General features: G+C 41.2%; 1 protein-coding gene across 1 annotated transcript in view; it reads right to left on the bottom strand.

Annotated features, from left to right (window-relative positions):
• The window catches only part of MTUS2 (microtubule associated scaffold protein 2), a 554,541-nt gene that overhangs the window by 516,300 nt on the left and 20,156 nt on the right, over positions 1-18,085 (bottom strand). Inside the window, exon 2 of the mRNA XM_036300894.1 lies at positions 8,688-8,760. The gene's annotated coding sequence lies outside the window, so the exon portion shown is untranslated. The remainder of the gene's footprint in view (positions 1-8,687; positions 8,761-18,085) is intronic.

Here is an 18,085-nt window from a genome sequence, read left to right on the forward strand (position 1 = left end):
GGGCTCAGAAGTGTATCTGTCATTTTGGTTGATGTTAAAATGCTCGCAGGAGCTAAAACGCACCTTAGAATTTATAATTAGCCAAGTGTTTCCAATCTAATCCTTTCATGCATTTTCGTTCTTACAGAGAAATACCATTCCTTTACATCAAACTCTGGGGAAAGCTGCCCTGGCTTGGCAGACCCATGGCCTTCTTTCACGTGCCTCCACATTTAAGAATGTTGGTTTGTTAAACTAGTTCAGATCAATGCAGTTATGTAAATACCGAGACTTGCTCCTAAAGGCCAAACCATAACCCTAGCAGCCTTACTCCCATATAGGACTCTCTGTAATGTGCCCTATTTGAGGGAAGAGTTAAAAAACTGCATCTACGTTATAAAAAAAAATAATAATAACTCATTAACAAGTCTAGGAATGTCAGCTTCTGAAGGAAACTTTCACCGTGGCCCTCCTTGGAAGGGAGAGACAACACTTCCTCAATGCCAGGCGCTATGATGTCGCTGGTGTCCTCCCTCACTATCTCATTGGGTGCTTATAGAACACAGGGCGGGGCTATCCCATTTTAAGGTAAGGAAACTGCAATGCAAATCAGGTCATACACTGCAAAAAGGCAGAGCTGGGACGTGACCCAGAGTCCCCAAACTGCCCATCGTCCTTCGTCATGGCTTGCCGATGACCAGTCTCATCCTGAGTGGGAAGGATAACAGCTGTCGATGTAACAAAGCATAAAGAGGCACCCAACTTATCAAGGATGCTACTTCAAAATCCATGAATAAAGGATTTTTTCTTTCCAGTTTCTTCAATGAAGTCAGTCTTGCCTTGATCTCTCAATATGTGTCTGCTGCGGAAAGGGCCACGTGGGGAATCGTGCCTTGATCATTCTAGAAACATCCACAAAACACCCAACGTGTGTCAGGCGTTTGCTGGTCAAGATACCGGGAAGATAGCAGAGAATAAACAGACAGAATGCCAGCCCTCCTAGAGCCTACATGTTGGCCACGCACTGGACCAACAGGAGCAAGACAAGAACCTGCTGGGGACCCCGCTTCCCTGTGCCATGTGCCAGGTGACTCCCCAACACACGTGGGTGCCCCGCACTGCTGGAAGGCCCTGCTGCCCGTCCAGGTGTCTCCAGGGATTATCCCTATCTCGGCAGCTGGACAGTAAATACAGACACAGCACATTTTTTTTTAAATCAGGATGCTAAGTACAATGGATAATAACTGTAGAAGTATGATGAAAATTAAATACAAAATTATTTTTTGCCAAAGCACATCTTTAAAAAAGTCATTTAGCTCATTCTCCTATGGTGGGATGGAACCAAACTAAACCTTCAAAAGAACTAGACACGAATCTCCAGCCGATCTCCCGGTACAAAGACCCAAGCATCTGCCCCGGGAAGTCACGCCAAATGGCTGCTGTCAGCCAGGTTCCCGGTGTTTCTAAAAGGAGGCGGGGAAAGCCACGTGGTACTAAGAATGTGCAAGTCAGAGCAATAGCTCATAAGACTTTTGAATAGCCCATTCGTTTCTAATTCTGCTGTAATTTCTGTGATAACTTTAAAGACGATGAACTCATCTGACATGGAGGATGCCGGGGACTTTTCCAGGAGCCCCACTGTAAGTCTGCATCCAGGAAGTGCGTTCAAATATGCACCACTCCCCGCTATCTGCTTCTAACAGCAGAGTGAAGCCGTTCCATCTGCCCACTGGCATGCTTGCCCATTTATTCAGCAAAGATGACACAGTGCCAGTGTGATCCAGGCCCTGTGTGCGTGCCCCGATGACCTAGTTTAATAAAATCTGGCCTTGCATCACACAGAGCCCAGGTTTGATTCCTAGCGAGAGAGGCAAGGTCACGGGTGTGTGGCCCACAGGACGAGGGAGCAATGTGTGGGAAACTGTGCTGTCTTGCGCACCATTTAAAGCGGACACCAAAGACACCTCTGTGGTTTCTATCACCTTGGCCAACCGGCCCTGCGATAATTACTGACTCTGCCTCCCCCACCCCCAGCAACGAATTCCCTAAAATTCTGGGCTCTGGATCTATGGACTTACACATTAAAGTATGTTTGGACTATTTTTCTCTTGTTTTCTGCCCATGGAAAAAGAGGATTGGGGAAAAGATTAACCTCACCCTCCCCAAAACATGGAGTCCAAGACCCTGGTAGTTCTAATCTACTCCTGAGATCATTTTAAAGCAGAAAATAAGAGACATGCACAGCTGAGTCTCTTTGCATAGTCAAAATCATAGGGTATTTTCAGTCCTTTTTGACATTTCCATATTTCAGAATAACAGGTTCTTCTTTGATGGAAAAAACAAACAAACATATAGTCATTTTAAAAAATCTCGAGGTCTCTGAAAAACCAACTGTATTGACAATTCCCTCACATCTCATCATGTGGTACATATTTATTTCTAGGATCCCTACAGTCTTGTTCAGCTAGTGACCTCTAATAATAGAATTACCTGCTCAAGCTAAAAGCAGTTTTGTCTATGAAGCTATCAGGCTTCATATTATGGAGGTGAGATTAGCTAGTCTGAAACTCATAAAATTCAAGAATAAAAAAAACACTTTTAAAGGGTAGACTGAGTCTATGTGTCCAAAGGGGCAGTAAAGCAACATGGTTAGGGCACGGCTGGCTGCAAGTTCCAGTTCTACCCTTCACACTTAGGGGCTGGAAAATGAGGGAGGTGGCAGCACCCACCTCACAGGGTATAAGACATCGGTTCTCAACGTGTGGGTCGCAACCCCTTTGGGGGTCGAACGACCCTTTAACAGGGGTCGCCTATGACCATCGGAAAACACATATATAATTGCATATTGTTTTTGTGATTAATCACTATGCTTTAATTATGTTCAATTTGTAACAATGAGAATACACCTTGCATATCAGATATTTACATTATGATTCATAACGGTAGCAAAATTATAGTTATGAAGTAGCAACAAAAATAATCTTATGGTTGGGGGTCACCACAACATGAGGAACTGTATTAAAGGGTCGAGGCATTAGGAAGGTTGAGAACCACTGATATAAGAGATGATGGGAGTGATGAGTTGATGAGTTAGTGTGTGGGCTCAGCACAGCACTGAAGTGAGTACTCACTACATGATAGATATTATTAGCACTGACATGCTGTAAATCCATTCCATCCCATTAAGAACCCATTAAGTACATGGCACTATGTACCTTAAGAACCTTCCCCAGATGATAACCCACTAACTTCCCTTTTTAAAAACCTACTCTGTGTGTCTAAATCACTCTAGCTACAGAGTATGTACATCTTTACATAATCAACATAAAAGATCTCATTAAAAATAATCAAGACAATAAGTTAGGTCTATAAGTGATAAAAATATTTCAATCCAAAAATTATGACAATTAATGATGAGAATGCCTGATGGTTGTGAAATATCAGTTTCATTTTAATATTTATTAAGCTAGTGTTTTCACAAATATTTTCCAGTAGCAAATATCTTACTCCCTACTGAAAAGTAAGGAAAAATGGAACACAAAATTATTAGGTCCATATCACAGGTGTCAAAAATTAGACCCGGAAAGTCTTTTTGGTCTCACTCATTCCTTTGTATTCCAAAAAAGCAAAGAAAAAATATCAGAAATAATATACAAACAAAGTGAAATAGACAATTAAGCATTATACAGCAGGGGAAACATGCATAGAGGCCTCTCTAATTCTCTTTCCCCTTTTTGTTTTTCCCTTTTAACTGATTTTTTAAAAATATTTTTAATTTATATTTTAGCGAGAGAAGAAAGGAGAGGGAGAGAGAGAGAGAAACACTGATGTGAGAGCACAACATCGAATTGGCAACTCCCAGGTGAACATGATGATGCCCAACCAACTAAGCTACATGGTCAGGGCTTAACTCGTTTTTTTAAAAATCCACATATTTCTTTCTTCAAAACAGATCATGTATGTGTGGTGGGAATGGCAGAGAGGTTTCAGATGTAATAACACTTGCCGGGAGCCGGTACGAACAATCATGCTTAAGCTACATAATCTTTACTCCCTGGAATGGAGATAAGAAACGCCCTAACCTTTGGAATAGAGATTGATAGGATTGGAATCAACTGGTATAAATACAGATGTAACAAGACAACAGGAGACAGAACCTAGACACAGAACCTACACAGAACCTAGAGACAGAAGAACGTCGCTGGAGAGAACATGGCAAAAGATCCTGGACAGAAACTGGCCACAGAACCTAGAGACAGAACCAAGCGAGAGAACATGGCAAAAGATCCTGGACAGAAACTGGCCACAGAACCTAGAGACAGAACCTAGAGACGGAACATGGCAATAGATCCTGGACAGAAACTGGCCACAGAACCTAGAGACAGAACCTAGCGAGAGAACCTGGCTGAAGAATCAAGAGACAGAACCTGGCTACAGAACCTGGATAGAACATGGCAAGAGAACCTGACTAGAACCTGGTGACTGAACCTGGCTGGAGAACCTGGACAGAACCTGGCTGGAGAACCTAGCGAGGGGACATGGCTACAGAACCTGGCTGGAGAACCTGGAGAACCTGGCTGGAGAACCTAGCAAGAGAACATGGACACAGAACTTGGCTGGAGATCCTAACCAGAACTTGGCTAGAGATCCTGGCTAGGCTGCTGATCAACTGAACGCTGTCTCCGTGTCATTCCTTCTTCGCCGACTCCGTCCACACCTTTGGGGACCCCTGGACCTGCTGGGGTTGGACCCCAGCAAACACTAAGGCCTGTTCCCCTAAATCACATAAGCAGTTCTCTTAATTGACCATGTGTTCCTCTACTTCTGTAAATAGAGTATCACACCCCCCACGACACACACACACACACACACACACACACACACACACACACACACGTGTTGGCCTCAAGCAGGAATATGGGATATAAACATCAGCTTTCAGTGGAATTATAACTCCTTTCTGAGATCTTGTTATTGTTACTCCTAAGGTTAGGTGATATCCTCCAGGGATGAAGGGACAGATAAATGATACAATAAGAAAACCAGCTTAGTGTTCCACAAAGAGGAGCCCCTTGATTTTCCTCCAATCAATGCTACCAAAAGCACCTAATGGAGCAAAAACTTTTTCCTAGGCCATATATTTTGTGTCTATGGCCTGGCATCTTTTCCATCTCCCATTTCCTCCCTTAATATGAGTCATCAGCTGCTGCCACCTCTGCTACCACCATCCTGACCACCCCTACAATGACCACTACCTCTACCCATGACCCAGCTACCATGACCAGCACCACACCTATCCCCACTACATTGTTTTTCCCCATATACATTCTTTTTGTCCTCAGTAGCACATCAGTCATGTCATATTCTCCACCTGGAGCCCTATCTCTGGCCCCAAAATATTGCTGCACCTCTCTTACATGGTATTTGTCAATCAATATCTATCATTAACAGCAATATAACAGCTGTTGTCTCATCAGATTAATTACAAAATTTACAAGTAAGGAAGAACCATCCATTACAAACACACTAACATTTTGAACGGAACTCCCTTTTACTGGGGAAAAAAAAGTTTAAATAGTCTTTGAGAACAAGAGGTGGTGATGTACAGAATAAACCCGCTTCAGTAGTCTTGGGGATCTGAAAGTACACACACTCTGTACCTCTAACTTGCAGGAACTTGGTCAGAGATTTGGTTTAAAACATAGCTTTTGTTTTCCTTTTCTAGTTTTACCCCTAGAAAGCTCAGGCTGCCCCTTCTGGCCTCCAACCTATAGACACTGTGATCTCTCTGTTAAGTTTCTTTCATAGAACCTAAGTGTCCCATCAAAGCCAGACCCCAGGGAAAAAACCAAGATGGCGGCATAGGTTAACTCCGGAGTTTGCTGCCTCGAACAACCACTTCAAAAATACAACTAAAAGACAGAACTGACATCATCCAGAACCACAGGAAGGCTGGCTGAGTGGAAGTTCTACAACTAGGAGGAAAGAGAATAGCATACCGACTCAGAGGAAGCGCAGTGCTGAAGTGAAATACTCAGGTGCGGAGTGCATGAGGAGTAGGCTGGCGGCTGAGGGTGCGGTTGTTGTTTTCAATCGGGAGGGAGTTTCAGACTCTGAGCTCCAGATCCCGGCAAGTCTCTAGGGACCCAGACTCAAACGGGAGAAGCGGGACTGTCTGGCTTCGGTCGGAACTCGAAGGCAGCTTTCTCTCAGAGGTTTGCATCGGTTGCTGGGACTCTGAGAGGCAGAGCCCCTGGGGACGGAACTGAGAGCAGCCATAACTGCTCGCTCCACCCGCCCTGTAGATCCCCACCCAAGCCCTGCACAGAGGCATTTGCCGGATAGCCTTAGGCAAACGCTAGATTAGCACCGCCCTAGAGATCCAGCACAGAAGTTCTCCCACTGCAGACACAGCTGACTCTCATAGCCAGTTAGCCTGGAGGTCAAATCACCCCCAGTATTGCCGACAACAATCAAGGCTTAACTGCAACAAGACTGCGCACAAAGACCACAAGGGGGTGCACCAAGAAAGCATAAAAAATGTGGAAAGAAACATGACAGAAATGGAGGATATAGAGCTAAAAACCGCACTTTTTCGGTCTTTCAATAATTTTCTAGAAACTGCCGTTAAATGTAGTGAGATCCTCAAGAAATCTAATGAGACCCTCGATGTTGTGATAAAGAACCAACTAGAAATTAAGCATACACTGACTGAAATAAAGAATATTATACAGACTCCCAACAGCAGACCAGAGGAGCACAAGAATCAAGTCAAAGATCTGAAACGGGAAGAAGCAAAAAACACCCAACCAGAAAAGCAAAATGAAAAAAGAATCCGAAAATACGAAGATAGTGTAAGGAGCCTCTGGGACAACTTCAAGCGTACCAACATCAGAATTATAGGGGTGCCAGAAGATGAGAGAGAGCAAGATATTGAAAACCTATTTGAAGAAATAATGACAGAAAACTTCCCCCACCTGGTGAAAGAAATAGACTTACAGGTCCAGGAAGCGCAGAGAACCCCAAGCAAAAGGAATCCAAAGAGGACCACACCAAGACACATCATAATGAAAATGCCAAGAGCAAAAGACAAAGAGAGAATCTTAAAAGCAGCAAGATAAAGAAACTCAGTTACCTACAAGGGAATACCCATACAACTGTCAGCTGATTTCTCAACAGAAACTTTGCAGGCCAGGAGGGAGTGGCAAGAAATATTCAAAATGATGAATACCAAGAACCTACAACCAAGATTACTTTATCCAGCAAAGCTATCATTCAGAATTGAAGGTCAGATAAAGAGCTTCACAGATAAGGAAAAGCTAAAGGAGTTCATCACCACCAAACCAGTATTATATGAAATGCTGAAAGGTATCCTTTAAGAAGAGGAAGAAGAAGAAAAAGGTAAAGATACAAATTATGAACAACAAACATGCATCTATCAACAAGTGAATCTAAGAATCAAGTGAATAAATAATCTGATGTACAGAATGAACTGGTGATTAAAATAGAATCAGGGACATAGAAAGGGAATGGACTGACTATTCTTGTGGGGGAATGGGGTGTGGGAGATGGGGGAAGAGACTGGACAAAAATCGTGCACTTATGGATGAGGACAGTGGGTGGGGAGTGAGGGCGGAGGGTGGGGCAGGAACTGGGAGGAGGGGAGTTATGGGGGGAAAAAAGAGGAACAAATGTAATAATCTGAACAATAAAGATTTAACAAAATAAAAATTTAAAAAAAGCCAGACCCCAAACTAGTATTTTTATCTTCTGTCCCCAATGACTAGAACTTAATAAAAGCCCCCCGTCCTTAGATTCTGTCCTGCACTGAATCCCAACAAAAAGCCAACCTCGCAGTTGTTCAGGGTGTGAACATTCAAGGCCACCATATCTAAGGGGACACCAATCACATCATTAGTATCCCTACTACCTTTAAAATTATATTTTTATTACAATTTTAAAGATGGATAATTTATTTAAATTGTCATTTCCCCGCATATGGCAATAAAGTATCTTATTCTAAAAATCAATACAGTCTAACAATTTTCCATCAAATGGAAGTAGAATATCTGTGGAAGGGGCGACTTTGTCTAATTGGCACAAAATGTCATATGGGCTCACAGCAGCCCTCAGAAAAGCTTCTCTCAAATGTTTTAAACTGTCTGGGGTCTTGGCTGTTTGCTACACTTCTACTATTAGTTTAATAAAATCTGTTTGTGCTGTATTAACACCCCCTCCCCAAATCTGGTCTTTTTTCTTAGTAATTTCAGTTTTCAAGCACATCCTACACTCAAAGCAAGCCCCTAAATGCTACTGCATCCCCTTGTCCTATTTCTGTCCGTTGATGTTACTAAACATGTGTCAGCAAGAATACAATAACCTTTTGTTGCAGAGAAGATTAATTACCACAAGGAAAGAGATGTCCATGACAGACACACTCTACCAATTTAAAATCGTTAACAAAATATGCTGTTTTAACTTGAGTTTCAGTCAATGTCTGAATATATTCCTCATTTCTTAAAAGCATTATTAAATTAGGCTTTCATATGAGAATTCATTTCAATTTTCTTGTTTCAATACTAATATTTACAAAAATTGCCATCAGTTATTACTTGCAGTACCAGAAATCGTACTGCAATATTTAAGAGGCAATTATGGACCCAAGTCAAATGGAATGACAAAGCCAACAGAAATACACATACACTCACCTTGACCCCCAGAAAACAAGCTTTACTGACATTGGTGACAACTGGCCCTAGTTGACAATCCAGGTGTGGAAACCTTAAAAAGAAAAAGATACAGGAACATTTAGAAGAAAGGAGGAAGATTCAGGGAAGCACAAACAGTACCTTAATTATAATACTACTTCTCACTATACCATAAAGTTAGTTCAGGAGTCCTTAAATCTAAGCAATAATTGTACCACAAATAAACTCTTCAAAATTGGGTTGTGTCATGAATTCACCATTTTTCCACTGGCTGTGTCTAGAATTTTAGAGATACTTAACCTTATTTTCAGATTAATCTTCAATGGATTACATGACTTCAATTTTCTTTCTATCTTATTCCCTCAAGTAGTTAATGATGTGAAAACTGATTCTTAAACACACCATATAAATGATACATCTTAAGGACTTCAGACTTACCTTTCATCAGGGGAAGAATACTTCTGATGCATGAATAATCATGTCTATTTTGTAGATCTGAATCTTTCTAAATTGCACCAAATTTATAGTTATGCTTCCTATTTTCTTCTAATTCAGAAGAAATTAAAAGTGAGAGGATCCATAAATCCTATAATACTGACAATATTGATATTAATTAAATCCTTAATAAAATTGTATTTCAAAATAAACCAGCAAAAATTCCTTTCCTTTCTAAGTTGTCCAGCAAGATTAGTTGTTAGATAGTAGAAAAGACGCAAAGTTTCCTTTCAAATGCTACTGCAATGGACACAACAGACTGTCTGCTATTATTAGATTGCATCATATAAAATAGCTGATATCCAACTAGAAATTTCATCATTTTCCAAACAAGAAAATAGATATGATTTTAAAACCCAGTGATCATGAAACAAATCTTCAAAATTACCAATTGGCTCGGCACAAATCATTTTTCTGAGCAGCATCGGTGGTTTGGGTATTAAATGTTTCCACTGCAATCCAACATGTGTTCATGGCACCCGGAAGATAATAAACAAATTGCCTTCAGCCTTTGGAAGGGCCTGAGTCTCTTTTCAATTCTTTTTTCCCCACCCAGATTCTATTTACTGCCAACTCCCTCTCAGCTTCCTCCTTGCCTGGGGGATGAGAGGAGGGAATAGGGTGGAATGGGTATGGGGAAGAAGGGAGACATCTGTAATACTTTCAACAATAAACGTATTTTTTTAAAGAGTCTTTTCCTTGAGCATGGTGTGGTAGAGAGAAAAGCTGAGGGCAAGAAAGCATAAAGGTGAGAGTAAGAGTGCAGAGCTCTAAGAAGAGAGGCTAAAGGGAAAGCACATCAGAGTAAATGAGGAACACAATGGGAGGCAGGGGGGTGAAGGAAAAAGATGCTAGCAGCACACCACATTGAGAAGAATTAACAGGTCCCAGTCCAGATGGAATGAAGGGAACATTTACTTCTGCCTAATAATGTATTAGGACCTGCCACAGTCACCACTCCACGCTATCCCACCACTGCTATTAACACCATCCCTGCCACCACCCAGGAACAAGGGCAACACCACTGAAACTAAAAGCAACAGAACAGAGCCCGTGTGAGTACCCTAGGTGTAAAAATATACATGTTTACAAAATGTGTTTTCTTCTGAGATGGAAGAACTTAAACAATTTTCCCTGCTGCCAGGAGACCTACTAAGCGAGCAGCCTACCATAAATTGTTTTGTTGGGTTTTCAAATAAATAAGCAGCCAGTCTCAAAATAAACGTTTTGATCTCTTTTTCATACCACGCTTCTATTTCTCATTCCCTATTTCTTAAATTACTAAAAGATAAGACATAAAGTCAAAATCAGCACTCTGACCACCTGAAGGGGTGACAAAGTCCAAGTTGATATGCTAGGTGAAATGCGTAGTTTTGTTCATATCCAATCAGAATTCTAAAACAACCTAAGACCAAGAGAGGAAATCAAGGAGAGAAAATTCAACATTCAGAGACACTTCATTATTCCAGCAGTGATTTTCCCCTTAAAACAGAGATATTGTGAAGGTAAATACATTAATGATGGCAATAGTTGAATGATAGCACTGATAAACCTGAACTGGAACTTGAAGAAAACAATCAGTTTGGAGAGTCTATGGGAGGGGCTAGGGCTTATGGAAGTCCCCTACTCGAGAGCACATGAGAATTCTACAGGAAGAACTCTATGCTCAGAATGAAGCTCTATGGTTCTAACTTCGCCTTCCCTTGACCTCTTCTTCCCTTGGTAAAATACCACCCCATCTTGGCTCACAGAGCAGACTGTGCACATGGCTTGCCTTAGTCTGCAGGCACTGGATTGTAACTCTTTCTCTTTCCCAAATCATTGTTGGTGAGAAAACACATTAATTGATATTAATTTTCAGTTGAAAGCACTACTATTAAAAGTAGTAACAGAAAAAGGAAATAATAATTATTATAAGTATCACCACAATAAAGAGCTACTGCAAAATAACCACCCTTAGTTAACTGACCAGTTGGGCTTGCTCTGCTCCTTGTAAGTTAGAAAGTGACTTCATGTTAATAAAGCAACAAAAACGAGAGTGTAAGCAAACTTAAGGAGTGCTGGCTAAGGTAAACAAAGACTATACATACATGTATGGAAGCTGCCAGGTATCAACTAAATGAGGCCACTCTGTGCAGAGCCAGAGGCTGCCTAAGAAGCAACTGGTCAACATCATACACAGGAGCCCTCGGCCACTGGTAATTATCACTGTGATCAGAGCAGGGTCTACAAAACATCCACCTACAAAGGACGTGGCAGCTGGCACAGAGGCAGGAGGAGTAGGTGTTGCCTAATGCTCGCGTCCTATAATAAAAGCTGAGAAATGAACTCTGCACTATCCTGTGCGTGCAAACCTGAAACAGGTGGCTACACAACAATCACCGAGGGAGCTTGTCAAAAACAGATTTCCCGACACTACCCTAAAACTTATTCTTGAATCTCAAGAATGTGTACTTTCAAAAGCTTTCCCTGTTACTACTGGAGCGCAGCCACGTTGAAGGATTGGTGCTAAAGGAAACTACCAGAGAAGCGGTCTCTCAATTCACCAGGAGTTTGAGCTGGGTCATCAGGAAAGTTCACTTAACCTTCAAAGCCCCTCACTGAGTAGATTTCAATACACTGGATTTACAGAAAAAACTGAGGGGCATGTCTAAATGGTCAAGTGACTTGGCCAAGATGTTAAAGTAAAAGAAGAACAAATCTTACCTTGTGACTTCCTTCTTAAAGTTCTTTGGTGGGTGCTCACTGCCTATATTCGAAACCATGTTTCAGGTATTCTGCAAAGACATAACCCCTGACTCTAATTCAGCCACACTATTCCTTCAGCCACCCACATCCATGCTCCAGGCAGCAGTACTATTTCCAGCCTCCCTGACTTTACCTGAGCCCTTCCTCTATCTCACATACCAAGAACCCTCTTCATGAAGCCACTGACTACTACTGAGAGTTATCCAGGTAGAACTGACAATTTCCTTCAGTGGGTCCTGCAGTAATTAGAACAGTGATGGTGAACCTATGACACGCGTGACAGAGGTGACATGCAAACTCATTTTTTGGTTGATTTTTCTTTGTTAAATGGCATTTAAATCTATAAAATAAATATCAAAAATATAAATCTTTTACTATGGTTGCAAATATCAAAAAATTTCTATATGTGACACGGCACCAGAGTTAAGTTAGGGTTTTTCAAAATGCTGACATGCCGAGCTCAAAAGGTTCACCATCACTGAACTAGAACAGCAAAATAACATTTAACTTCTCTCCAATATTACATGTCTGATCATAGAAATAAACGACATAATTTTTTAAATTAGATGTCAGTAAATGTTTTAAGAATAAATACAGTGAGAGAGTCAAAGCCAAAACCTGAATCTGGATTCAAGTAAAAATCAGTATACTATGCTGTGTCTCTAGTGGCCTTGAGTATGATTTTATAAAAATAGCCCCAAAACTATCAATACAGTAACAGCCTCACATAGCAACTGAATACTTGATATGGCTCATCCAAACTGAAATGTGCTATAAGTGTAGAATAAATACCTGATTTTGAAGAATCAGTATGAAAAAAGAATGCAAAATATTTCAACATGTTAAATTATATTATAGATATATTAGGTTAAATAAAATACATTAAAATTACTTCCATCTGTTTTTTGGGTTTTTTGCCTTTTTTTAAGTATGTATTGATTTTTTTTTTTTAAGAGAGAGAGAGGAAGGGGAAGGGAGAGATAGAAACATTGATGTAAAAGAGAGAAACATTAATTGGCTGCCTCCTGCACACCCCCTACTGGGAATTGAGCCTGCAAGCTGGGCATGTGCCCTGACCTGGAATCAAATCCGGTGACCTTTAGTGCATGGGACAACACTCAACCACTGAGCCACACCGGCCAGGCTCTTTTTGCCTTTTTAATGTGGTTACTAGGAAATTTAAAATTACATTGTGGCTTACATTATATTTTTATTGGATGATGCTACTTCATAAAGTATAGCTTTTCTCTACCTTAATAAATCTGCTAAAATGATGTTAACTTTTGTTAACATTAGAAACTATGGGCAGTATTCTACAGCATGGCCCCGCTGGGCACACAGAACCTGCTCCTACATTCAACACTCAGACTACTGCTTTTATTTTTTTCTTTATTTTTCCCCCATCACCATTTATCCCCCTATACCCTCCTCCACCTTCACCCACTCCCCTCCCCCCCAATCAGCACACTGTTGTCTATATCCATGAGTTCTCTTTTATTTTCTTTTTTGCTCAATCCCTCCACCCCATTCCAACACCCCACCACCACAGCTGTCTGCCGGCTCTCTATCTATGAGTCTGTCTCTACTTTGCTTATTAGTTCAGATTGTCCATTAAATTCCACATATGAGTGAAATTATATGGTACTTGTCTTTCTCTGACTGTTTATTTCACTTAACATAATGTTCTTCAGGTCCATCCATGCTGTCACAAAGCATAAAATTTTCTTCCTTTTTATGGCAGAATGGTATTCCATCTACTAAAGGACATTTGGCTGCCGTATCACACATTTTACAAATCTTCGCTATTGTAAAATAATGCTGCGATGAACATAGGGGTGCATATATTCTTTCAAATTAGTGTTTCTGGTTTCTTTCGAAATAGTCCCAGAAGTGGTATCACTGGGTCATAAGCAGTTGCACTGTTAATTTTTTTGAGGTATCTCCATACTGCTTTTCACAGTGGATGGGCCAATATGCATTCCCACCAGTAGTGTATTATCATTCACTTTTCTGCACATCCTCACCAACACTTGTTTTATTTACTGATGATAGCCATTCCAGCAGGTGTGAAGTGATATCTCATTGTGCTTTTAATTTGCATTTCTCTGATGATTAGTGACACTGAACACCTTTTCATGTGTTTTTTCAAGTTTTTTTTAATATATTTTTTATTGTTGATAGTATTGCAGATATCTCCCATTTCCCCCTACTTTTCCCCCTTCCTGCCAGACCCTACCCACCCCCCCGCCCCCAGGTTCTTCACTGCCGTATTGCCTGTATTCATGGACTATGAATATAAGTATACTAGGGGCCTGGTGCACGAAGATTCGTGCATGGGGGGTGGGTCCCTCAGCCCGACCTGCACCCTCTCCAATCTGGGAGCCCTCAGGGGAGCCCTCTACAATCCGGAGTTTCTGTCTGTCTTTGCGATCATATGAAACCCCCAACCCAGTTTGGTTTGTTGCTCACAGAATAATAGAGGCATTTTTTTTTCTTTGCTTCATTGATGGAGATTTCCTGGAAGTTTTAGGATATCTTCCCTTTAATTTTTTCTAGATACTCTGATTTTACTTATGTCTCTCATCTTTGCTTTCCCTCCATCCCCCACCACAACAGTAACTAGCTCCAGGCTCACTTTGCTCTAGTGCAGCGGTTCTCAACCTGTGGGTCGCGACCCCTTTGGGGGTCGAATGACCCTTTCACAGGGGTCGCCTAAGACCATCGGAAAACACATATATAATTACATATTGTTTTTGTGATTAATCACTATGCTTTAGTTATGTTCAATTTGTAACAATGAAAATACATCCTGCATATCAGATATTTACGTTACAATTCAGTAAAATAACAGTAGCAACATTACAGCTATGAAGTAGCAACGAAAATAATTTTATGGTTGGGGGTCACCACAACATGAGGAACTGTATTAAAGGGTCGCGGCATTAGGAGGTTGAGAACCACTGCTCTAGTGTTTAGGAGATCCGTCTGCCACCAGAACTACTATTCCCAGAATTCCTGGTGCTCCCCACGCTCTTGGTTTTCCCTTCCTGCTCTGTCTCCGTCCCATGGCCTCCCACTCTGCCAAGTCCTCCAAGCCGCCAGCTCTCCCTCTCTGCTCTCCGTCTGGCAGCTTGGGGAGCCAAGTTCCCCAAGTCACTCCACTCTCTGCCGGCTCTCCTGCTCTGCTCTCTGCCCGGCGGCTTGGGGGAGCGACCGAGGGAGCCACATCCCCCCAAGCCTCCCGCTCTCCTGCTCTGCTCTCCACCTGGCGCCTGTGTATGCAAATTAACCTGCCATCTTTGCCAGGTTAATTTGCATACTCACTCCTGATTGGCTGGTGAGCATAGCAGAGGGATGGTCCATTTACATGTTTCTTTTTTATTATATGGGATAAGTTCTTTGGTTTATCTATTCTCACCCCTCCATACCCACATCAAGGTATGTCAGTCTGTTCTATGCCTCCATGTTTCAGGTCTTATTTTGTTGGTCAATTCATTTTGTTCATTAGATTCCACAAATAAGATCATATGATATTTGTCTTCCTTGGATTGGCTTATTTCACTTAGCATAATATTTTCCAGGTCCATCCATGCTGTCCCAAAGGCTAAGAGATCCCTCTTTCTTACAGCTGCATAGTATTCCATTATGCAAATGTCCCATAGTTTTTTATCTATTCATCTACTGATGGGCACTTGGGCTGTTTCCAAATCTTAGCTATTGTAAATAATGCTGCTATGAACATCGGGATGCATATATATTCTTTCTGATTGGTGTTTTGGGGTTTTTAGGATATATTCCCAGAAGTGGGATTGCTGGGTCAAACAGAAGTTTCATTTTTAATTTTTTGAGGTAACTCCACACTGTTTTCCATAGTGACTGCACCAATCTGCATTCCCACCAGCAGTGTATTAGGGTTCCTTTTTCTCCACATATCCTCACCAGCACTTGTTGTTTGTTTATTTTTTTATGATAGCCATTCTGACAGGTGTGAGGTGATATCTCATTGTGGCTTTAATTTGCATTTCTCTGATGATTAGTGATGAAACATTTTTCATGTCTCTTGGCCAGTTGTATGTCCTCTTTGGAGAAATGACTATTCAAGTCTTCTGCCCATTTTGGGGGGGGGGGGGGATTGTTTATCTTCCTTTTGTTGGGTTGTATGAGTCTTTTATATATTTTGGATATTAAGCCCTTATCAGATGTATCATTGGCAAATATGTTCTCCCATACAGTAGGTTCCCTTTTCATTTTGATGGTGGTTTCTTTTGCTGTGCAGAAGATTTTTATTTTGATGCAGTCCCATTTGTTTTCTCCTTAGTTTCCTTTGCCCTAGGACAGTGGTCGGCAAACTCATTAGTCAACAGAGCCAAATATCAACAGTACAACGATTGAAATTTCTTTTGAGAGCCAAATTTTTTAAACTTAAACTATATAGGTAGGTACATTGTTATTAATTTAATTAGGGTACTCCTAAGGCTTAGGAAGAGCCACACTCAAGGGGCCAAAGAGCCGCATGTGGCTCGCGAGCCGCAGTTTGCCAACTATGGCCCTAGGAGATGTATTCACAAAAATTCTGCTACATGAGATGTCTGAGATTTCACTGCCTGTGTTTTCTTCAAAGGTTTTCATGGTTTCATGCATTACATTTAAGTATTTTATCCATTTTGAGTTTATTCTTGTGTATGGTGTAAGTTAGTGGTCTAATTTCATTTTTTTTTTTTTTGCATGTGTCTGTCCAGTTTTCCCAACACCATTTGTTGAAGAGGTTGTCTTTACTCCATTGTATATTCTTGCCTCCTTTGTCAAATATTAATTGACCATAAAAGTGTAGGTCTCAGCCAAAACTGGTCTGGCTCAGTGGATAGAGCGTCGGCCTGCGGACTGAAAGGTCCCAGGTTCGATTCCGGTCAAGGGCATGTACCTGGGTTGCGGGCACATCTCCAGTGGGGGATGTGCAGGAGGCAGCTGATCAATGTTTCTCTCTCATCAATGTTTCTGACTCTCTATCTCTCTCCCTTCCTCTCTGTAAAAAAAAAATCAATAAAATATATTAAAAAAAAAAGTGTAGGTCTCTATTCTGATCCATTGGTCTATATGCCCATTCTTGTGCCAGTACCAGGCTGTTGTGGTTATAATGGCTTTGCAGTATAGTTTGATATCTGCTACTGTGATCCCTCCAACTTCATTCTTCTTTCTCAAGACTGCAGCAGCTATTCAGGGTCTTTCATGGTTCCATATAAATTTTTAGAGTATTTGTTCTAGCTCTGTGAAGTTTGCCATTGGTATTTTAATAGTGATTGCATTGAATCTATAGGTTGTTTTGGGTAGTATAGACATTTTTTTTGGTAGTATAGACATTTTAATGATATTAATTCTACCAATCCATGAACATGGTACACATTTCCATTCGTTTCTATCTTTCTCTATTTCTTTTTTCAATGTCCTATAGTTTTCCAAATAGAGGTCTTTTACTCCTTGGTTAAATTTATTCCTAAGTATTGTTTGTGGGGTTTTTTGTTGTTGTTAATCCTCACCTGAGGATATTTTCCCACAGGGTTTTGTTTTGCTTTGTTTTGTTTTGGAGAGAGTGGAAGGGAGGGGTGGAGAAAAGAGAGAAACATCAATGTGAGAGAGATACATTGATTGGTTGCCTCCCACATGCAGCCCAACTGGGGTCAGGGATTGAGCCCGCAACCAAGGTATGTTCCCTTGACCCAGAATCAAACCTGTGACCCTTCAGTCCGGGGGCCTACACACTATCCACTGAGCCAAACTGACTAGGGCTGAGCATCTTTCATATGTCCATTGGCCATCTGTATGTCCTCTTTAAAGAAGTGTCTATTCAGGCCCTAACCGGTTTGGCTCAGTTGATAGAGCGTCAGCCTGCGGCCTCAAGGGTCCCAGGTTCAATTCTGGTCAAGGGCATATACCTTGGTTGCGGGCATATCCCCAATAGGGGGTGTGCAGGAGGCAGCTGATCGATGTTTCTCTCTCATCGATGTTTCTCTCTATCCCTCTCTCTTTAAAAAGCCAATAAAATATATTTAAAGGAGAAGTGTCTATTCAGGTCCTTTGCCCATTTTTATATTGGGTTGTTTGTTTTTATGGTGAATAGGAAGAAAGACTATCCTAAAAAGAATAATATTTCTTTGTCT

The sequence above is a fragment of the Myotis myotis genome, unplaced genomic scaffold (genome assembly GCF_014108235.1).
Source record: "Myotis myotis isolate mMyoMyo1 unplaced genomic scaffold, mMyoMyo1.p scaffold_m19_p_3, whole genome shotgun sequence".
In the NCBI taxonomy this organism is placed as follows: Eukaryota; Metazoa; Chordata; class Mammalia; order Chiroptera; family Vespertilionidae; genus Myotis; species Myotis myotis.